The sequence below is a fragment of the Pteronotus mesoamericanus genome, unplaced genomic scaffold, assembly GCF_021234165.1.
Source record: "Pteronotus mesoamericanus isolate MK-2021 breed Mesoamerican mustached bat unplaced genomic scaffold, CSHL_Meso_final contig_44, whole genome shotgun sequence".
Taxonomy (NCBI): domain Eukaryota; kingdom Metazoa; phylum Chordata; class Mammalia; order Chiroptera; family Mormoopidae; genus Pteronotus; species Pteronotus mesoamericanus.
The window spans coordinates 450,241-474,404 of record NW_026555166.1 but is presented as its reverse complement, the minus strand read 5'-3'; the positions used below and the strand labels follow the sequence as shown (position 1 = coordinate 474,404).

At 35.5% G+C, this 24,164-nt stretch overlaps 1 protein-coding gene and 1 pseudogene across 2 annotated transcripts in view; one reads left to right on the top strand and one right to left on the bottom strand.

The window, feature by feature from the left end:
* Positions 1-24,164, bottom strand: part of CTNNA2 (catenin alpha 2) — a 1,090,206-nt gene that overhangs the window by 999,690 nt on the left and 66,352 nt on the right. The window lies entirely within an intron of this gene.
* On the top strand, positions 16,568-17,707 carry LOC129073982 (E3 ubiquitin-protein ligase makorin-1-like; annotated as a pseudogene).

Below are 24,164 nucleotides of genomic sequence, written 5' to 3'. Positions count from 1 at the left end.
CAGTGTCATAAATACAGAGTATTTAGGATTAATCACTGATCAGGAAATTCCCTGAAATCTAAGAGCTCTTAAATGATAGGAACTCTATAGAGGCTTGCCCAAACTTAAAAATAATCTCATAAATGTACATAATATTATCAATAATTAGTTGTAAAGCTAAAAGATACTTATTTAAACAGGTAATAAACACATACTTCAATCAACTATGTAAAAGGAAAGACTAAACTATCATTCTATTTTTAATAAAAATATACAAATTATACAATTTTGCATATGAAGACACGATCAAAGATTATGCAGTGAAAAATGTAAAAAAGTATAATTGTGATCAATTAAGTAGTTAATAAGAATATAATTTAGTTTATGAATTTTGTCATATTGGTGATATTTATCAGCTTTTTAAAAGTTGTGTTTTGTTGTGACTGTTTTTGATTACCCCCCAAAAAATCCACATCTCAATTTTCATATTCCAAATTTTTATTCATTTTCCTAATTAGGGCCCCAAATAAGTTTTTTCCAGGCCCTAAAGGGATCTTACTCTGCTTATAACCATTTATCAACTAAGAAAAATGCTCGCATGTATTAAAACAAGGTTTTTATGTCTTCAGATCAAGGAATTTTGACAAAATTTCAGAACAGTGAATATGTGCAACATAATCCAAAGTCCTTTCTAGTCTGGCCAATTAATAAACACACAAAAATATTTCAAGTTTATAGTGATGTTCTTGTTTCCAACACCAATTTATCCTTATACTGTGACTGAGCAAAAATAAATAATACATGCATAAAGAAGGAGTAGAGAAGACATTGCTTTTAGTGTTCACCTTATTTTTTTCAAACTTGTACATCCACTAAGGTAGTTACACAATTACATATTTCATTTTCCACCTCTGTGCATTATCTCTTTTACCAAAGTTTCTGGAAGAATACCTAGGACTTCTGATACAACATTTTCAAGAGCAGATTGCTTGCTAAATTGAATTTAGTATCTCTCTCTTTAGTTCATTCTATTTTCATAGTTTAGAGTAAATGGGATTCTCTATCCTGCACTTCCTATGAAAATTTAAAAAAATATATGAACAGGCAAAAAGTGCAATTCAGCATACATGTAGCTACCAACTCATCTCTTTTACAATAATGTATCTTTGATAAAGCTCAGTATATTTTAAAAAGAACATCTCAATTTGATGAATGCTAAAGCTATATAAAACCAAGTTACTGATTAACAACAATAAGCCTGGAGTTAAGAGGGTAGGCTGGGGAATCAGACTGCCTGCTCTTGTTTGAATTCAGATACTGCACCTGCTAGCATGTTACCCTAGAGAAAGTTATTTAACCTGACTACATTTCATTTCCCAAAAATAAACTGATGACAATAACAATAGCACCAACATCCTGACATTGCTGTGGATATCAAATGAGATAATCATGCATATCGCTCAGAAAAGACTATGGTACATAGTAAACCCTCGATAAACATTAGCTTTTCTTACTTTGAGTCATAATCCCTCTCTAGCATTTGGTCTTTATTGTGGCCTAAAGTATTTCAAGTAAAATCCATCCTTTCTTGTATTTCAGGGACCTGTTACCTGAAATACAAGAAAGCAAACACAAGTTTATCTTGAATACAGTAGATCTGATTCAACCATTGCTGTTGTTATTATTATTATTATTTCACATCAAGAATTGAAGGATCTTGACTAAGGGTATAAAACTACCTTCCCTGTCCCTCCAAGTAAATGATGTAGCTGTCTCTTCTTATTAAAGAGTAAATTAAAAAAGGACTGTGACACCACAAATATGTCATGTCCACATTATGAAGTTTTGGAGTCTAACTGAAAAAAACATGGTGATAACTAATCCCAGAATATTTTGTGAGGCTGATTGATACACATTTCTTAGGTCGAAGCTTGACTACACATTTTAATTTTTACAAAGAGAGATGACTCAGCATGTTTGTAAACAAGCATTTATTGTTTCAAACATTAGATAATGTTACAAAATGATGGATGTTTTAATCTTAGCAAAATTGAGTGGCCATCTAGAGCACTAGCAAAACTGTTTTCAGAAATTATTTGTGAAGAAATCTATTGAAGGCAATGCCCAAGCAAAAAGAAAATTGTATCAAAATGGTTTAAAAATGTTACATCATGCAAAATTAATTTAAATCCCTAGCAAATACCATTGCAGTCTGATAAAAACTTATTTTTATACAAGAATGTTTATCAAATGTGTATATTTTAGAACTTTTTGCCATGCTTAAGAATTTATGAAGGCAATGCTGAACGAATCACATAAACAGAAATCTTCCATTTTCACTAATCTTTAATAAGAATATAAAGATTAACTTCTTTGACCTGGGATGTAAATTTTCATTTTTATAAATCATAGATCCACCACTTCTTTAATTTAAATGCTTCACAGCAAATGTAACAAAAGAGAAGCTAAATAACAATCTTCTATGGTAAAAGTTAAAAATGCATAATCTATATTTGGTTTTCTTAACATTTTCCAACTTTGATTTATTCTTTAAATTGTTAGGTTTTTTTCTATTAATTATAGATATTATAGGCCTTAATTATTTTTTAAATTGTCATCCTAATCTTTTTTCCTTCATGCTTTCATCCCCACTTAACAGGTCAAGCAACAGAACTTATTCAAGAGTAATCTGAATTTTTCCCCCAAAAGAGCTGTAAGTTAACATTCAATGTGCAATCCTTAAGCATGAAAAAAGAACAATTTGTTTAAGAGAGTACTGAATTGTATTCTAATATGTGAATCACTGGTGCCACAAAATGTGGGTTGCCTCTATATTAAGAAGATAAGATTTATGAGGTAGGTGCTCATAGTTGGTGTATTATTAAAATAGTCTACCTAACAATGAAAAGTTCACACTCCTCCAAAAAAACAAGGCCAAGAATTCTAGTTTAGAAACTGCTGTTCAAAAAAGTGAGTTCAGCATTTATTAAAATTCAAAGAGCATCCCCTTAATTACCAGTAAAGCAAACATGAACTGTGTGCTATGTTGAATATCTTGATCTGATTTGGATTATTCAAATCGTATACAAGCAGGGAAAAAAAAATTTTGGCCAGCCTCCGACATAAGGAATATCTGCATTCAGAGTTCATTTATTCTCCTAGTACTGTCTGTCTACTCGCGATAAACATGTTTTTTGAAATAACCAAACATTTGCTTAGATCACGACATCGGTACAGTGGAAAATGTACTGACTGGAAAGTATTTTGGAATAACATTTAGTTCACTGTAAGTGACCACTTCACAGTTTGCAAGGCTCAAGCAACCTATTTTAACTCCGGTGTCCACCAGTGGTCTTACTAGATAGCAGAGAGGTAACAGGAAAGTGACATGAAACAATAGTTATACTGATTTTTAATCTACTCATTTACTCATAATGACAAAAATCTAAAGTAATCTAATTTAAAAGGTGAAATATTTATATCATTGACTTGTATAATTCAAGATAAAAATAGAAAATATTCTTAATAATATCAATGTGAATGCTTGCTTCTACAACAGTAAATTAAGTGATTTAAAAAAATAAATGCAGAAATGGTTATGTAAATGAACACACACTGTGATTCCCTCTTCAAACCCTCTCTTCAGAACTTCCACCTGACCACCTCTTTAGAGCCCCACTTTCTAGACTCTTCCCCCTTATCTCACTGTAGACATTCTTTCTATCCACGGAAGTTTTCCTGACCCCCAGTAGAGCAAACCCCCAATATATGATCGAGGGACAACTGTACTTCCCTTTTATAGCATTTTCCACAAATGTAACTAAGTAGTCACCTGTTTCATTACAGGCATAATGTCTTTGCCCTCCCTAGATGAGAGGCTCTGAGAAGGCCGGGCCAGACGCCTCCTTCCTTCGCTTGTACAAACACTCTGAGCAAAGGGCTCCCCTTGCACAGGCATTCACAGAAATTGCAGGATGACTGCTGAATGTAAACTGAGTCAGGCACACAGAAAGTACAGAAATTAACCCAAGAGAAGCCTACCTTTGTCTCCATTCGCAAAACAGATATTAATATGTATCTAATTTTTTAATTAAAAAAGGATATCTCAAAACAACTAAAGTTTCATCCCACTCTTCTTCCTTCTTCCCAAGAGTGAATGATCTCTTCATTTGGTGGCTATCAACCTTATGTTTTATAGCAAATGATTTCCAGAACTTAATAGACACTATGTGTTCATTAGGTATGCATACCAGTATTTAACTTTTACAGAAATGGTACACTATGTGCAGTTATTATATTTTTTAGACTTATCTAATTGGATACATACAGATCCAGTGTATGGTTTTGTGTGCAGAAGCTTTTGGTTCTTCATAATCAAACCATATTCACTATTTTTCATGTTGTTTTATTTTTACCAGTTTTATCATAGGTATAAATGCACAAACTTAAATAGTACAGTTATTTAACCAAAGGTATGCTGGTTCAATTTTCAGTCAGGGCACACGCCTGGGTTGTGGACCAGGTCCCCCAGTAGGCGGTGCAAAAGAGGCAACCAACCACACACTGATGTTTCTCCCACTCTCTTTCTCCCTCCCTTCCCCTCTCTCTAAAAAGAAATAAATAAAATCTTTAAAAAAACACACAATGATATTTTGAAAAGGTTTAGTAAGAAAAAAAGGTATGTTTTCTGATAGTTGCTATTTTCTTAGCTTTTCATTTATGTTGATGTCCTTTTTTTCTGGTGTCATTTTCTTTTATTCTGAATATGTATTTGATATGCTTTTTAATCATAGTCCAACTGTTCTTGATTTCTTTCAGCTTTGTATGTATAAAATGGCTTTATTTTGCCTTCATTTTAAAAATATATTTTATCTGGGTATAGAAGTCTACATTAAATTCTCTTTCTTTTAGGACTTTATATTATTCTACTGTCTTCTCTTACATGTAGTTTCAAATGAGAATTATGCTGTTATTTTTATCTTTGTTATCCTGTATGTAATGTACATTTTCTCCTCTGGTTACTTTTTTTTCCTGTTCCATTATACAAAATTTCTATTTCTATGTCTTGAAGTTCATTAATCTTTTTTTCCAAACATGTCTAATCTAACATAATCTCATCCAGTCTATTTTTCATCTCAGAAATCATAGTCTTTTTTTAATTATAACCTGAGGATATGTTCACTAATTTTAGATTGGGAGGGGAAAGAGAGAGAGAGAGAGAGATGAGAGATAAACATTGATCCACTGCTGATGACCAGGAATCGAACCCACAACCTAGTTATGTGCATTGACCAGGAATCAAACCTGCAATCCTTTGGTATATAGGATTATGCTCCAACCAACTGAGATACCCAGCCAATGCAGAAACCAAAGATTTTAATCTATAGAAATTAGGTGCGGTCCTTTTAAATTTCTTCTATTTCTCTATTAAAACATCTGAAATATAGCTATACTATCTTTAATAGTGTCCTTGTCTACTACCTCTAACATCTATCCTTTCTCAACCGATTTTGATTAATTTTTGTTCTCATTATGGGCCATATTTTCCTGCTTCTTTGCTCACCTTGCAATTTGTGATTGGATGCCAGACAATATGAATTCTCCCTTTTTAAATGCTGGTTATTTTGTATTTCTATATACATTCCTGAGTTTTATTCTGGGACACATTAAATTATTTGATACAGGTTCAGCCTTTTGGGTCTTACATTCAAGCTATATACAGCAGTATCAAATTGCTAATCAATCTGGGGTTATTGCCTCATACTGAGGTAAGTGCATCTTGAGTGCTATGACCACTGTTTCATAATTTATGCGATTTCCCAGTTTAGATGGTATACCAAGGTGTTATTTCCTTTTCATTGGTTCTTCCCTCAGCCTTAGGTCTTTTCCACATATGTATAAAAGGGTAGGCAAAAAGTAGATCTACAGTTGTTCGGATGGAAAATAATGCAATTAATAAATAATAATAAAAGAATCAACACTGTATTTCACACTGTAAACCTACTTTTGCCCACCACCGTATATTCATCAGTACTCAGCTGATTACAAAAGGAAAACTCTCTGAAGATATCCAGAGTTCTCTCTCTGTGAAGCTTTCACCTTCCAGTACTATGTCCAGTCCTTCAGTCTTCCCCTAATTTTAGTCTGGTTTGCTCAATGCAGCAAGTCCACCGAGATCTGACTGCTTTCCTCGTCCTCCACCATGCCCTGAAAATTCTGTCAAAGTAGTAAGATATGCAGTATTGTGACTCATCTCCTTTATTGCCCATCTCTCAAGGACCAGTGTACATTGATGCCTAATGACTGGTGCTTTGAAAACTGTTTTTTCATGTATTTTAAGGCACAAGCTAAATCTGGTCTCTGTCCCTCCATCTTGACCAGAAGTAGTAATCCCCACTTGGTAACCCTCCCATCCTTTAAATGGGAACATGGTTTATTTTCGTTTTTGCAAATGCTGCTGTAGTCAACTTGCCCATATGTGTCTCTCTGCCTTCTGCCTCTTGGGTATATGACTAGAAATTTAATTTTAGCATCACGAGGTTCATATATCCTCAGTCCAATGAAAAATGGTTTTCTAAATCAGCTGTATCACTCTACACTGCCACCAATAATTTAAGGAAATTAGTGTTTCCTCACATTTTTGTCAACACCTAGGTTTTTCAGTCTTATTAATTTATCATAATCTGCTATTTACATTGTACTAATTATGAGTTAGTTTATTATAGATTTGGATTTCTTCTAAAATTTGCCTGTATAAAATTAGCCCATTTTTATTAGATTGCTTCCATGATTACTTTGGAATTCTTCAGATAAGGTATAATCAATTTTGAGTTATATGTTTTTCAAATATTGTCTCCAGTAACAGTTTTTTCTTTCACTTAGTTTTGTGATTTTAGTTCTTGTCATTCAGAAGTTTTACATTTTAAAATAGTTGAATGTATAATTTTACCATTTATACTCTGTATTTGTCTTGTGTAGGAAATCCTTTCCTAATTCAGGACTTGAAGTCTATCTTCTAAGTTTTCTCTAAAATGTTTACTTTTAACAGTAGGTGTCTAATCCATCTACAATTAATTCTTGATATGTGGCAGATTTAATTTTATCTTTTTTTAAAATAATAACAACTGAAAGTCCCAGCATCATTTAATTAAGCACTTTCCCACAATATTTTGGATAGTTATGCAATGTCACTCATTTATATTTAGGTTCATTCCTTGGCTCTTTTGTTCAGTTGGTCTATTTGACTATTCTTGTACCAGTATCCCACTGTCTTAATTACTAAAGCTTTAAAATAAAGTTCTGTTACTGGAAAAGTAAATCTTGACTATTCTTGGGAATTTTTACTTGTATGTGAAATTCAAATTCATTTTATCACAGTTTATGAAAAATTTGTTATTGAAACAACATTGAATTTGTGGATTAATCCTTAGAAAACTAATATATTTATTATATTGATCTCTCCCATTCACATTCTGTTCATTTTCTCTTTCTTTAACTCTTCTTTTATGTTTTCAATAAAATCTTATAATATTTTCTTGAAGGTTTTAGAAAACTTCCTAGAGGTTTATGTACTATTTTACAGTCTCTATTCTTTGTTTCAGGTATAGAAGAGTGCTTTTTTAAATATATGTTGGTCTAATACCCAGGAACCTTACCATTTTCTGTAGTTAGTTCAAATAGTTTCTTTGTGTTTTAAAAAAAATTAAGAAAACTGCTATCATTTAATAAGGAACAGTTTTGTTTCTTTGTTTCTAATCTTATTTTAGATTTTAATTTTCATGTTTCAATATCATGGCCACAATCTTGAATAGAGGGGGCCTCACTTTCTCCCGATTTCAAAAAACATTATTCTGTCCATTCTAGTTGCATTTTGCTACAGATATTTAGTGAATACTCTTTATAACATAACTAGTGCTTTATTTTGCTTTAAATCATGCACAGTATTTATTCTGAGAGCTTCCATGCCAAAGAAAAGTCTTATGTGTCACACTACCACATAGCTGAAATGTTTATATTTTACCAGTATCATGTTTTTCAATACCCACTGTTAAACATTTTTGTTTTCTTAAATAGCATGGTATTTATTGGGTGGTAAATATTTATACTAGTCAATTCCAGTGTTTTAGGCAGATATTCTTGAACCACTTTTTTCTAATTTTGTGGTGTTAGGAACTCTTGCTTCTAACAGCTGACACCGACAGTTCTTCCTTGGCAATTCTTTCTCAGGCTTTGGGAGTTCTGTGCCTGTGCATGACCCCATCCTTTCACCAACTACTGACAAAAAAGAATGTGGAAGCCCAGCTCCTCAGCCTCAGGTAAGGACAATCCTGAGAGGCACTCACGTTCTAGCATTCTCAATGATCCCTCGTACAAGGTTTGGCCTGCGGTCACGCCCCTCTCCTTCTATTCTCCCTATTCTCCTATCCCTCACCCCAGGTATAATTCCTGAATAAATACATGAAGTCCTAACTTCAGAGTCTGCTTCTGGGAGCCCAACCTCAAAGAACATTGTGATAAATAAGAATGTACCCTCTTCCAAAAGTGTATTTTAAGGCTTCTGACAAATGTCCTTACATAAAAGTTGATGGGCTCATATTTCTATCACAATACGAGTTACTCTTTCCTTTCATCCTCACTAACACTGGATGTGTGTGTCGGTATGTATATATGCATACACATACATTTTAATTTTTCCTAATTGAAATATAAAAATGGTATTTGACTACAAGGTTGAGCATAATTTGTACCTGTTTACTTCTGCATAAAATGAAATTTTAGCCTTTTGCATGAATCTAATCCACACTAGTCACACATCTACTATTAATACACAAGTAGTAAGGAGCTCACTCACTACCTTTTGGTGCAGTTTAATTCAGTGTGCAAATATTACTATTATCATTCCCTCCCTATAAATGGGATTTAGGATAATTAGCTCTTAATCTGAATTCTGAATGTAACACAAAATTAATCTAATCTGTCTTCTAAACAATGACTCTTCAGATATGTGGACAAACTTCCCAACCTCTCTGTTCTACTCCCCCAAGTCTTTTTGCTCCAGGCTAAATCATTCAATTACTCTTCCTAACACATGGTTAGGAATTTAATTAATATCTCTCCAAGATCTGGCCAGGTTCTAAAAAGAATGCTCTTTTAAAAAGTTAAAGGAAAAATAGCAAAGACACTTTCTTTTAGTATTAGGAAAATTTATTGTCTAAATAAATTTTCAAGATGTGTTCTTGAAATATCCTTGTTAGAAAAATTTCTCAGATTTTTCTAGGTTGATTTTCTGTGTCTGATAAATCCAGATACAGTTTTCATTTGCATTATTTGACAATTAATTACTCTTCTAATTTTATTTAAGAATGCTTGTTGGAGAAGGGCATTCAGTTCAAGTACATAATTCCATTTAGCAATAATGTCCAAATAGCCTCACTACATATAAAATAAGAAATTCTATAGAACCTTTGGATAATCAGTAATAAATTTATATTTAGTTCTGTGCCTTATATAGTCATAAAGATATTATCGGTGAGCTGATTTTTGCCAATGGTACAATATGCATATAGTAGCAAACTAAATATTTATTCATATTTCTTTGCCTTATCCTAAAGTTTATAGATATGTTTTGCTCATGATCATAATATACTTTAAAAAGTATTTCAGATATGGAATAGCCAACTCAATACTGAAGAAAAGCAAAGTTGGTGGACTACCTGCCTTGTTTCCTTAGTGTGGCAGTTACCAAGTTTGCATCACCAAGTCAGGGGAGAGACACTGCCCAACTTCCATATTTACTATAAAGCTACTGTTATAATCAAGATGATGTAGTGCTAAGGAAAGAATAGACAATAGATTAGTGGAACAGAATACAGAAGGCAGAAATAGACTCCCATAAACATAATCAAATGATCTTTGATAAAGGAGCAAAGGCAATACAATGAACAAAGATGGTCCTTCAGCAACAAGTGCTGAAACAACTGGACATCCACATACAGAAAAAAAAATGAATCTAGACACAGACTTTATACCCTTCACAAACATTAACTCAAAATGGATCACAGACTTAAATATAAAATGCAAAACTATAGAACTCCTAAAATAGAATGGAAAATGACTTTGGGTACAGCAATGACTTTTTATATATAACACCTAAGGCATAATCCATGAAATAAATTGATAATCTGGATCTCCTTAAAATTAACAACTTCTACTCTGCAGAAGACTGTATCAAGAATGAGTACACAAGCCACAACTGGGAGAAAGTATTTGCAAAACCAATATACATAAAAGACTATTTTCCAAAATATACAAAAAACTCTTAGAACTCAGTAATAACAAAGTGAACAACTTTATTTAAAAAGGTGTAAAAGATCTTAACAGACACCTCATTAAATAAGATATACAAATGTTAAATAAGCATATGAAAATATGTTCCACATCATATGTCTTCAAGGAAATGCAGATCAAAACAATGAGATATCAGTACACAGTTATTAGAATAGCCAAAATCTGGAAGACTGACAACACCGAATGCTGATGAAGATGTGGAATAATAGGAATATTGCTGGTGGGAATGCAAAATCATACAGCCAGTTTGGAAGACAGTTTGGCAGTTTCTTAACAAAAATTAAACATACTTTTACTATATATCCAACCATTGTACTCCTTGGTATTTACCCAAAAGAGTAGAAAACATATCTACTCTATTTGTTTGTTTGTTTCTCATAAGAAAAGCCATGGAGAATAACAGAGAACTGGAAGGGTTTTTTCATAGAAGACTGGCTGTAGGTCAAGAATGTTTTCCATATAGCTAAGAGCAAGTTACAGAGAATGTAGCTTGGGCTCAGGGCTCTTTGATCACACATTTTAAAGAGAAATAGGAAAAGTAAATGGCTTTTTCTCATTGTTAGCAGAAACATGCAAAACAGTTTTAAGGATAGGTTTCTTCTCTCTTCTCCAGATGTTTTCTGGCACTTCTGCCACTCAGGGTTTTCTCTCTCTCAAAACCACCCTTTTCCTTCTGTTGTCATCCTTTCCCTGTCATTCTTGGGGTGCGCTATTGTACAGAAATGCAATGATACCTCTTTTTTTCCTTTTTCTAGTGCTTTTCTCCAATGTTTTCCTATACCTAAGTATCTATTTCTTCCTGCTTTTGTCCTTCCTTCTCTGTTCAGTGTAGAGACAACTTTCTTTCTTCCTTCCTTTGATACCCTTCTTATTAAACCATTTTTCCTATCTTTACTCAGATTTCCCCTGAGACAAATTATCTCCATCTTTCTTAAATACTTAGTTCTATAATTCATTCAAATATTCACTAAGCACCTACAAAGTTCCAGGCAGTGTCCTGGGTGTTAGGAAAACAGGAATCCACAGAGCTCTTTAGAAATTCAAATAGTTCCAAGCCAGTGTGATAACTATCATCTACAAAATGCTATTAAAATTAAGAGAGTAAATAAATGTTTACAATATATAATGGTTTGTGAAAGTATTCCCCAAAGAAGCAATTAGGTTAGTTCTAGAAGAATAAGTACATTTTTTCCGAAGAATGAAAATAGGTAAGACTAGTATATGCAAAGACAAGGCATATAGTTATGAAAGACAAGAGCATCACATGTAGGACTAGATCTGTGACATCTGTTCATTAAGTAGATAGATCTGACCAGAACTGAGGCTTGGAAAAAAGGTTGAGGTTGGATGGTGAAGAATTATGATCACAAGGGTTGGGTCATAAAATGTAAGTTTGAGCAAAAGAGTACATGATCAGGTTAATATTCTAGAAGTACGAGGTCTGTCCAGAGAAAGTCAAACCATTGTTTATACAAGAATGGTCTGCAAGACGTCAATGTAACCTGGCAGCCAAGGAGAGTGGGCTGGAATGTGCGTACATGAACAATGATGACTTCACTGCACTAGTCAGTGGGAGCGGTACATGCCACTGAGTGAGCATGTGTACTGTGTGGCCATTCCATTCAAAATGAGTGGGCGAGTAGAGCAACAAATCTGCATCAAATTTTTCATTAAGCTTGAACATTCCTCCATGGCAACTATCTGGATGGTTCTGAAGGCTGCAGCTATGGGAAACTGGTGACAGGCAGCTTCATCAGGACAACATGCCCATTCACGCATCACATCTCATGTGGAGTTTTTTGGCACAGCACCAAATCACCCAGGTGACTCAGCCCAACTACAGCCCAGATTTGGCATTCTATGACTTCTGACTTTTCCCCAAACTAAAATCACCTTTGAAAGGGAAGAGATTTCAAACTGTTGATAAGATTCAGGAAAATACAATGGGGCAGCTGATGGCATTTGGGAGAACTGTGTGACGTCCCAAGGTTCTTTCTTTAAGGAAACTGAGGCATCACTGTCCTATGGACAATGTTTCTTGTATCTTGGGTCTTATTCAATAAATGTCTCTGTTGTTCATAGTGCATGGCTGGATACTTTCTGGACAGATGTTGTATAACTGTCAACTCAACATAAGATAAATTGGAGACTAGGTGATATCAGGAGGAAAAGCCATTCAAAAATTCTTGTAATAGCTCAGCAAAGAAAAATAAAGGCCTAAAGTAAGGCAGTAAGAGTTAAGATTGAGAAAAACAGAGATATAAAATTCTAAGTATATTGATATAAACAGCGGCTCATAAGTGGAATATAAAAGAGGGACTCTAAGATGAACACCTTTTTTCTGGTCAGTGCTCTTTGGGTTGATGGTAAAAGCATCCACTAATACAGAAATATAGGAGCAATGTAAAAATTGGGATTATAATGAGTTTAAATTTAGATGTACTGAATTTAGAATGTTTATGAGGGTTCACATCTAGAGAATACTTGGAAAGATATCTGAAAGCTCAGGAGAGAGTCTTGGGCTTGAAATAGAGAACCGTGAGTCACTGGCACATCTGGTAAACAGTATGTAAATCATGGGAATAGATTAAATTATCCAGGGAACACATATAGAGTAAGGATCAGAGTGAAAAATGGGATGTGGGTGAAAGCATATATTTAGGAAATGGGTGGAAGACCAAGGAAAAGACAAGGTCAAAGCCTGGAGCAGAATCAGGTGAGAGGGAGAAGGCTGAGCCTGAGAATTTAGGCCGTGGCAATCAAAGCTGGCTAACAGCGTGAAATCCAGAAAAGAGCCACAGTGGACGAAGGACAGAAAGCAAACTCCTGAGTGTCACAGAAAATTGTTGGTTTCTTTGTTCAGAATCATCAAATTGCAGCTACAGCCAGAAGGGAGTTAAGAAACATCAATCTTTAAAAAAGAATCTATATGAGGGCTCTGGCCAGGAGTCTCAGCAGGTTAGAGTGTCATCCCATACACCAAAAGGTTGAGCGTTTGATACCTGGTCAGGAAAATACAAGGAGAAACCCCTATAAAACATAATTTATTTATAAAAAAGTGGGCATTTATTCTTACATGTTTAAACTTCAGTCACTTTCAAAGTAACCTCCATGTGATGTAATATACTTAATTGATACATTTTTTCCACAGCTCAAAACAGTTTTTGAACTCCTCAATTTTGATGTTTTTAGTGCTTCTGCCATTTTTTGTTTCACCTCTTCCACATCTGCAAAACATTTCACTTTGAGGACTTTTTTTATCCGCGGAAACAAACAAAAAAAAATAAAGTCACTTGGGGTGAGATTGGATGAATAGGGACGGGAGGTTGGGGCACAGGGGTCATGTCATTTTTGGTCAAAAACTGCTGAACACTCAGCGTAGTGTAGACAGGTGCACTCATAAATCACCCATCATGACATGGGCAAATGCACTGAAAAAGTCTTCGTTAAAAATTCACCAAAGCTGAAAACAGCCTCTCACAACCGTGCCAGCTGGTTCACTGATACAGACGGGGTCCTCGAACACTCAGCTAGTCGGGGAAGCCTACACCCCAAGGGGCCTGCCCTTCAGAAGATAATTTGGGGTGTTTTTGAGTGCCCCCTCCTATGTGAGAAATTATCACAGATTTCTGCTTTATTTTAACTTATTTATTTTTTACATATTTAATGTATGTTTCCCAAGAGATTCCTTTTTAATCTTTTGTTGTTTGTGATGAAGATAATGATGATGTTTTTATTGGTTTTAGAATAAGAGAAACATTAGTTTGCATATAGGCTCAGGGTATGGATTTCACATAAAGGAATAGATTGAAAATGTGGACGAAGAGAAGGGTAACATAAAACTAGGCCAGAGGCAGGGAGAAGCATGAAGAAATAGAATCTTTTAACACACTATTTCTGAGAATGAGAAGAAAAATCAATAAGAGCAGATGAGTTGTTTTCAAAATCATAGATATGAAAGATGAAAGCAGTGATACATAGCCTAAAAGCCTGAATATCGTCAGTGATTTTAAAAAGGCAATAATAACCAACACATACATAGTTCCTAATATGTGGCAGGTGCTATATTAAATACTTTTTAAGAACCATAACTCATTTAATCCTTACACCACCCCATCAGATAAATATTATTATTTCCGCCCATTTTACAGATGAAACAGAGGCAAAGAGAGGTTAAATTACTTACCCAGGATCACAAAATAACTTGCAAAGCAAGTCTAGATCAAGAGTCCTCACTCTTAATCTCTGTTCTATATTGCTGCTCTAAACAAAAAGGTGAGGGTTAGTCATGGCATTTGGGGGGAAACCATGGGAAATTATTTTCTACAGACCAATAGAGAACAAATAAAAGAAACTAGAGAAAAATGGATTAAAGTCTTAAATATAACATCTGAAACTGTAAAATTCCTAGAAGAAAATGTTGAGGGAAAGTTTCATCACATTGGTCTTCGCAATGATTGCATGGCTATGACACCAAAAGTAGGAGTGACAAAAACAAAAATAAACAACTGAGGCAACACCAAACTAAGGAGCTTCTCAATCTTCTCAATTGTAAGGACAAAACTGTTATTAAGAGGGTGTTTTACTCAAACAGAGTTAAAAACACCCTCTTAGGGCATGGATTCAACCTAATAGTATTGCTATTAGCCTTTTATTTGATTGGCCTTCTCTTTTTGAACAATACCTTTACCTGTCTTTGCTTATAAGATTTTAATACCGTTAAAGGTGGACATAGCAACTCAAAAGGTAGTTGTTTTTTCTACTTTTTTTAACTGTTGTTCACCTACAGTTGTCTTCATTTCCCCCCCCACCACTCTTCCCCACCCCACCCACCCCCACCTCCCACCTTCAATCCTACCCTCCTTTGGTTTTGTCCATGGGTCCTTTATACATGGTCCTTGATGACTTTTCTCCTTCTTTCCCCAATTTTCCTCCACTTCCTCTCTGATTACTGTCAGTTTGTTCTTTATTTCCATGTCTCTGATTGTATTTTGCTTGTTTGTTTTGTTGGTTAGGTTCTACTTATAGGTGAGATCATATGGTGTTTGTCTTTTACTGCCTGGCTTATTTCACTTAGCTTAATGCTCTCCATTTCCATCCATGCTCTCACGAAGGACAGGAGCTAATTCTTTCTTTCTGCTGCATAATATTCCATTGTGTAAATGTACCACAGCTTTTGATCCACTCATTTACTGATGGGCACTTTTGTTGCTTCCAGCACTTGGCTATTGTAAATAGTGCTTCTATGAACAATGGGGTGCAGAGGCTCTTTTGAATTGGTGTTTCAGGATTCTTAGGGTATAATCCCAGCAGTGGAATCACTGGATCAAAACACAGTTCCATTTTTAGTTTTTTGAGGAAATTCCCTACTGTTTTCCACAGTGGCTGCACCAATCTGCGCTCCCACCAACAGCGTAGTGTGAAGTTGTGGAGAAAAGGGAAAGGTAGATTCTTTTTTTATATCACATAATTCAAATTATTTCATCAGATTACAATAAATTTAGAAGCTTTTTCAAAGCAAAGGACAGAAACAATCAACAGAATCAACAAGCAATGTACAGAATCTGGGAAAAAGAACTGAAACCGTATGTCTGATAAGAGGTTAAATCCAAATATATAAAGAACTTTTACAACTCAGTGGTGTAAAAAAACCTGATTTAAAAAATGGGTTAAAATCTTGAATAGATGTTTCTCCAATAAAATACACACAAATGGCCAAAATATGTATGAAAAAGTAATCAATCAATATCACTAATCATTATGCAAATACAAACCCACAATGATATATCACAGCATACCCAGAAATCCACTTTTGTGTATTTATTCAAAATTTTAAATCAGGATCTCAAAGACATATTAGCATTCTTATGTTCATTGCAGCACTGTTCACAATAGCCAAGATGTGGAAACAACTTAAGTGGCCTCAAGGAATGGGAAAAAACAAAACAAAACAAAAGACACACACTCACACTCACACACACACACACACACACACACACACACACACACACACACAATGGAATACTATTTATCCTTTAAAAATAGGAAATTTTGAAATATGGGACAATATGGATGAACCTCAAGGACATTATGACAAATGAAATAAGTCAGTCACACAAAGCCAAATATTAAATTATTACACTCATATAAGGCATCAAAATAGTCAGATTCATAGAATCAAAGAGTGGAATGGTGGTTGTCAGGAGCTGAGGGAAGAGGGGAAATGGGGAGTTAATAATCAATGGGTGCCTTATGCCTCTTGCCCTATCCAAAACCTTTCAATGCCTTCCATGTGGCACAGAGAATACCCATATTATCTTCCTTCCTTCCAAAACCAGCCTTGTATTTCGTGCATGAGGTTTGTAAGGATGAAGTTAACAGTTGCTACTTGCACGACCCTTCTGACAGTCCATACAGTGTAGTGTGTAAGTATTTTCAGTGAGGGTACTGTATTTATGGAGACTGCTGCAGATGTGAACATAGCAAACTACTGAAACGAACAGAAGTGACTACTATAGATCTAACTGCAAAATCATTCCCTGCTGCTTCCTCAAATCTCTCATCAGTATTTGGACTGACTGTTGAAATGAACATGGGCAAGGATGGATCAAGATATTGAACTTTGCATCTGTAGGAGCAGGTTCAGAAGACTGGGTGAATGCCATTGAGTTTGTTCCTGAGCAGCCCTACTGTGACTGAACTGCCCTCTCTTTTTTCTTTTTAAATCCTCACTGGAGGATACTTTTTTTTTTTAATGTATTGATTTTCGTGTTAGAAGGGGAGAGGAGAGAGATAGAAACATCAGTCGGTTGCCTCCTGTACACACCCTGACTGGAAATCAAACCCACAACCTAGGTATGTGCTCTGACTGGGGATCAAACCCGTAACATTTTTGTGCATGAGACAATGCTCCAACCAACTGAGCCACCCAGGGCCTGCCCCTTCTTGCACTGAAACACCCCAGGAGAGTTCAGTGACCAAGGAAGAATCAGAAAAGGAGCGAGGTGCGGTAGAAACAAAGCAGCGGCTTTGCCCCTATGCTGCAGTTGGAGAATGCCAATATGGGGAGAACTGTGTGTACCTCCACAAAGACTCCTGTGATACGTGTGGGCTGCAGGTCTTCCATCCAGTGGATGCCACTCACAGATCACAACAAATAAAGTCTTGCGTTGAGGCCCATGAGAAGGGCAAGGAGCTCTCACGTGCTATCCAGTGCAGTAAAGACATGGTGTGTGGGATCTGCATGGAAGTGATCCAGACAAGAGCCAACCCCAGCGAGCGCAGCTTCGGGATCCTCTCCAACTGTAACCACACCTGCTGTCTCAAGTGTATTCCGAAGCGGAGAGGTACTAAGCAATTTGATACCAAGATCATAAAGTGAGACTCTTCCCCAGTCTTACTTTGCCCTTTCTATTTGTGGGAAGAATTTAGTATCTTGTGCCAACTTTCAACTAGATGGACTATGTTTAAAGGCGTGCATTCTTGAAACTGGGTATTCTTCTAATTGGGATTTCTTCTTTGTATTTCAGTTATCTCCTAAGTTAGCTGGTGTATCTGCTTTTATTTGAATGAGTAAATCCTATGTATCAGTTAGTAGACTCTTTGTGCTATTTCTGAGGTGACTGTGTTTAATAGATTAGCCCGTTTAGGCTCAGTGAACAAAGTTATCTAGCTCTGAATGTATGTTTCCTGACATTTTACATTTTCCTCTCCTATTTCATTCATTAAACTAGCCAATAGTTCACCATCTCATAAGTGAACAAAAACATCATAACCTAAACAAAGTTACAAGAAATAAATGTACTTCAATGAAAAAAATCAATGGGCATAAAGTTTCTGTTAAGCAAGATGAATAATCTCTAGGTAACTGTTGTATAACATTATACTTATAGTCAACAAAACATATACTTAAAATGTAAGAAGGCATACCTCATTTTGTGTTCTTACCACAATAATAAAATTTAAAAAAATAATTTGAAAATCAAGCATGTGGATCTCAGAACTAAAAAAAGGAGTAAAGAAGAGCAGGACTAGGGCTCAGCTGGAGTGATGGCTGTGGATTTGTGGTGTAGCCAATCTGCATCACTAGAGACTATTTCTTCAGAAGTACTTGTCACATGGGTACAAGAAACCAGAAGGCAGAAGTACTGATAAGTGTTGGGATTGTGCAATACAGGTGAGGCACAAACATAAAGAAGGTGATGAACATAGGGAATATGGTGAGTCAGCAATTCAGCCAAATTGCCCCAGAGTGGATCAATAGGGAACAGGGAAGAAAGAGAATTCGAGAGCAGGATGACAGGGGGAAAGATGAGCAGCCTAGAAATATGTCTTTAGGGAGAAAAGCCTGTACAATGGAAGTGAAGACACACTGCCAGAGTTGCAAATACAGAAGGTTGTAATCAGAGCAGGATGCTGTCCTTAAGAATTCTGAAGGTGAGCAACATCTAGTATTGATAGTTAGCTCCGCATTAACTGATGACTGACTACTCCTCATGTTCTACACTAGTATCCCAAGTGTGTCCATAATGTTCTACAACTATAACAATACACCCCAGTTCAACAGACATCCAAGTGAAAGACTGCATTATTTTAGGATTGAGGAACATCTAAGTAAAACATAATGAATAAGGTAACAATGGAACTGAAGTGCTGGTGAGTGCTCACTAGAGACATTCGACCATGATAGCCAGGCACAGTAAGGAAGAAAATGAATTTGGGAGAGTTCCAATACACTGAAATTAAACTGAAATTAGAATGTTTCAAAATAGGAGTTTTACGCAAAGGTGAAAAAATAAAATTCCATCATGTCAAACTATCCTTTTGTTTACTTCCTTTGCACAGATGAGTCATAATCTCCTTTAGGGGCATAAAACTACATGTCTGTACAGTTTGGCTTCTCCATGTCTTAACATTCTGAGGATGTTGTGTAAGTAACTAAACAAATACTTGTTGGGATAAACACATCACTGACTTTACTTCTGAGATGCTCCTTAGAAAAAGACCCTTTAGGCATCAATCTTTTTGCAAATCAGGAAAGAGCCTGAGAGAGGACTTGAATCAGGTTTTAAAAAAAATGAGTTAGATGCAGAATCAGCTCATCTAGGCGTCCTGAGACAATCAATGATTATCTCTTTTTTGCTACATGAGTTACAGACTTTTTCTTTAGACCCATACAAAAATTAGCATGGCTCTACACAGCTCAAGCTGTGTATTCCTTCAGGAGGAATATTGCATTCTGGCAGTAGCCATGTACCCCTCCTCTCCCCCAACACTCAGTCATTGGACCTAAAAGTTTCCCCAAGATCTTAAAAGCTTTATCTGGCTCCCTTGACAATTCAAATCAGATCCTGGCTCTATCATGAGATGGTAAATCCCCAAGAAGCCTCATGAAATATTTGGGGCCCCAAATGCAATTGATAATTTAAAAATCTAGAACACATACATGTTTCTAACACGAACAACAAAAATGGGCATCATTGTTTCTCCTCCTGGTAATTGTACCTGGGGAATTCTGCTATTCTACCTTTAGTCATCATGGTTCAGACTAGGCTAAGGCCTCCTCTGTGCCATTTGACCAAACCTAGCCAATTAGAGCATCACAGAATGGGAGCCACAGCAATAGGCACCAAAATATCATGTGGCCCAGCTAACAACAGTCAAAGACAATGAAATCGGCTGTGATGTTGTTGGGGTTTTTAGAAAAAAGGCATTTTCCTTCTGCTGAAGCTGCCAGGTGTGAGCAGGGAAAATAGGACATAGAATCTGATAATGAAGAGAACAGAGAAAAACCCAAGCCCAGGAGGTGGAGACAGACAGGCCAGGATTCAGCCATGCCTGAAGCCATGCAACTCTTAGTCTTCATGGTTACACAAACTAACGAAACCCCTTTTTGAACTAAAACAATTTTTTTGACTTATAAAAGCAAGAGTTTGGGTTTGTGTCTATGGGGATGGGGGTGTCAGGGCATGTGTGCATGTGTGTGTGTATGATGTTATATTCTTGAACTTGGAAGAAGATCAGGACAAATTAAATTATTTTAATAAAGTCTAATGTAAAAACAGTCTTTCATATACACAAAGGAACTTTCCCATGCACATGATCAATTGCTCATATGGTCCTACTGCAAACAGCAATTCATCACTCATCGGTTCACACTCTTCCAAGAGAGAGCAGAAAAGAGTTGAGAGTGAGAGAGAGAGGGAGAAAGAGAAATGATTTCACTTTCAAACTCAGAGAAGAAATACATTAAAACCAGGTCTAATGACCATGCTGGGGTGGGGTGGGGGACAAAAAAGCAAGTAAAAGAAAAAAAGGCAATATCGAGGGAAATAATCAATAAAATGAAACTCTGTAAGAACATACTGTAAGAACAGGCATCTCATACATACAATACAGATTAGTTTTCATAAAGCAAAACCAGTTCCCCTCTCTCTCTCTCTCTCTCTCTCTCTCTCTCCCCCCCCCTCTCCAAGAGAACTATATTACCTCAGAACTGTTGGTCTTTCAGGAATGGAAACCTGATCCACTGACAAACAGTCAGCAGCAGATTTCTATGATTTTGATGGGAAGGAACTCAACATTATAAATTTCACTGGAGTATTTTTGTATATCAAGCAGAGCAATGTTGTGAAGTTTAAGAGAATTAAAGAATTCCTCACAATGACATTTGTAAGTAGGTTCTACTGACAACTCACTTCCACATAAATTGTCTCATTTGATACAGTCATTCCCAAATAATGTTACGGTACAAACCAAAGTAGTAGGTTAAATGACCCAATATGAGAAAATTCGAATTAAAATTTCACAGAAAATTTTCAAATTATCACATTAATTGATGATAGAATTTTATGATAGTTTGCATCTCACAAACAACAAAAGCCTTATTTGTTAACTTTCATTCTGTTTTTCTACTGAACTTCTGAATTTCTATACAATGTAAATATACATCCCATGTCTCCTGAAGCAATATAAATACACTGTAGGAGAAGAGAGAAAGAGTAGGAGATAAAACAACACATTACATTCAGCCCCAGTGCTTAGAGCAAAACAAAACGGCGAAACTGATTATTCAGGCAAAACCACTTTCATCTGAAATGACCAAAAATTAAGGCAAGACAGTTTTGTATGTTAATAGGTTTAAATCATTTTCAAATAAAATACAGTTTTTTCCTCATCCAATATGTGTTTTAAAAAAAAGAAAGCAAACTGCTGATACTGCAGGACAATAATGTTTACTGCAACTCATTTATCCTATATCAAGAAAAAAGTCAAAGGTCACATATTCCAGATAAACAGGTCTCTATCACAAATAGAAAAGGTCTTATCCTGAAATAGCAAATGTCATGTTGGGTTTTTATTTTTAAAGAACAAATTCATAAGTTTTAAAATATGACTATAATATATTTATGGAATCTCTCAAATTGAGGAAATGATAGAAAAGAATAAAGGAAGAATATTTTGCCACCAAATCATTCTTTTGGCACGCAGTCCTCCACATTGATATTTTATATTAAGCATCTCCCCATCACTTAGAAAGTACCAAATGGCTCCTGAGTATCTGAAAACATTCAAAAAGCCAAACTGCAATAGGTTTTCATTGTATTTGAAGAAATAAGGATAGAAGTTGAAGAATTGTTTTCAAATACCATAATCTTTGCATTCCCTGAGAAGTACTACAAAAAACATACAAACAAAAAAGGAAGGTTTTTTTTTGCGAAATATGGACCAGCATAGAGTGATTAAGCATGTGCGTTTGAACAAAGTCTCTGGGGATAAATGCTCACAGGCCTTTTCAAAACAGCAACTACAGCAGGTGTAACAAATGCAATCTGTTTTATTAGCATTTAAAGAAACATTTACCCCTTACCCTCTTGCAGTCAAACTTAAAAGAAACACTGAAAATATGATCTGATATTAGATAATAACATCTGGCGAGGGAGCGGGGGTTGGTAGGTGAAGAATTAAGTACTCAAACATCCTAGTAATAATTACAGAAAGCAAAGTGTCATCTACAGTGAAAATACTTCGTGTATACCTACAAGGGGGAGTACTAAGCTTTGCTTTTCAATTAAATTTGAAGACTAAATACATTTTTGTTCTTGCAAAGGTCCATCTTCAAATTCCTAGAGAGAAGTTAGAAGACACCAGCAGCTCACTGAGATAGTGAACTTTGTCCATTTGATTTAAGCCTTTAATAGACATTGCTTAGTTTCCACTCCTGATACTCTTAGGAGTAAACTGGTATCTCGGTGGGGGGAAATATCTGGAAATTGCCACATCAAAACAACTACAACTCAGGATGAACATTATTCTTTCCTTAATTGACAAGTACTATTTAGAACTTATTTCAGTTTCTTCTTTATAATATTGAGTCTAGTCCTGATCTTTTCATTTTTGTGTCTAAGCTTAGTCTAGCAAAATTCTTAAAGAAACACAGTTCTTTCCAAGAATATGCTTCCTATCTTCTAAATGGTAATGGAGGTTAAGGAAGTTTGGTAAGGAAAAAACTAGACAATAGTAGAGACGATTCAGACTATTTTGCTGATTATATAACAATAAGGTTTAGGAAGCAGGGCATACATTCCTAATTTATAAGCCAATGAGTACTATGATGAGGAAAGTTTAGCAACTATTTCTTTTAAACTAAAAAATTATAAGCAATTTTTCCAGGCCAAAATTATAGAATATATATTTTACTACATAGAATTCTGACTCTTGCCATGACTGGTGTGGCTCAGCTGGATGGTCATCATCCAGTGAAGCAGAGGGTTGCTGGTTCAATTCTCAGGTGGGGTACATGCCTGGGTTGCAGGTTCAGTCCCCTGTTGGGACACATGTAAGAGGCAGCTGTTCGATGTTTCTCTCTTGCATGGATGTCTCTCTCCCTCTCTTTCTCCCTCCCCTCCCCTCTCTCTAAAAATAAATAAATAAATAAAATCTAAAAAAAATAAAAGAACTCTGACCCTCTAATTACCTTACAAGCGGTGGCACAGGCCCAAAACTACTTCTGGAGAATAACTTAGGCTTACTGGAGGCTCAATCTTGCATTCTTAGATTCCTCAATTTTTAGGAAAGAGTGCCTTCCTTCCCAAATAACAGTTTAAAGTGTACATCTAGTATCATAAAATTAGAAATATTTCAAACCCATTGCTCATTAGTGATACTAAGTGCTAAAATTTCGTGAGCATTTACTTTCTGCCAGGCACTTTATCGATGCCTTCCACTCATTTCCCGTTTAGCCCTCCAAATGACCTATGATGACAGTTCTATTATTTTTCTCAATTCATCTTCCATTCATCAATCTATCTGAATTGTCAAAGGCTAAAAGGCCATGTATCTGCCTGACTATATACATATTATTGTCTGTAGCACCTATGTGGTGCTTATCCTAGGTAAGTACCAAAATTCTTTCTCAATATTGTATGTGTCAATCTTACTGCTGCCTCAAGAGCCTCCAAGTTTTATACATTCAGAGTGTTACATAAGGACAGGAGAGTCTGAATATTTGTTGAATGATTGGCGCTTCCCATCTCTTCCTCTTAGGGTAGCTATCTGTCTTTTAACTCAGTATATTTTCTGTACAACTATTTATTGCATAAAAATCCATACACTTATCAAAAATATTTTTTCCATTTTATAAGAGGCTATGCTGTTATCAGTTTCTGGGAAATTTTAGCAACTTCAAAGATTTCATTTAATTGCAAGACAATTGAGAACAACAGGAACTCAAGATATATGTTACAGTACAAATAAATATAAAAATGCTAAAATAAATGCAAATAAATCATTAGCTATAAAGCACAATCCAAAGCTAAGGATCTGCACTTACAAGAATT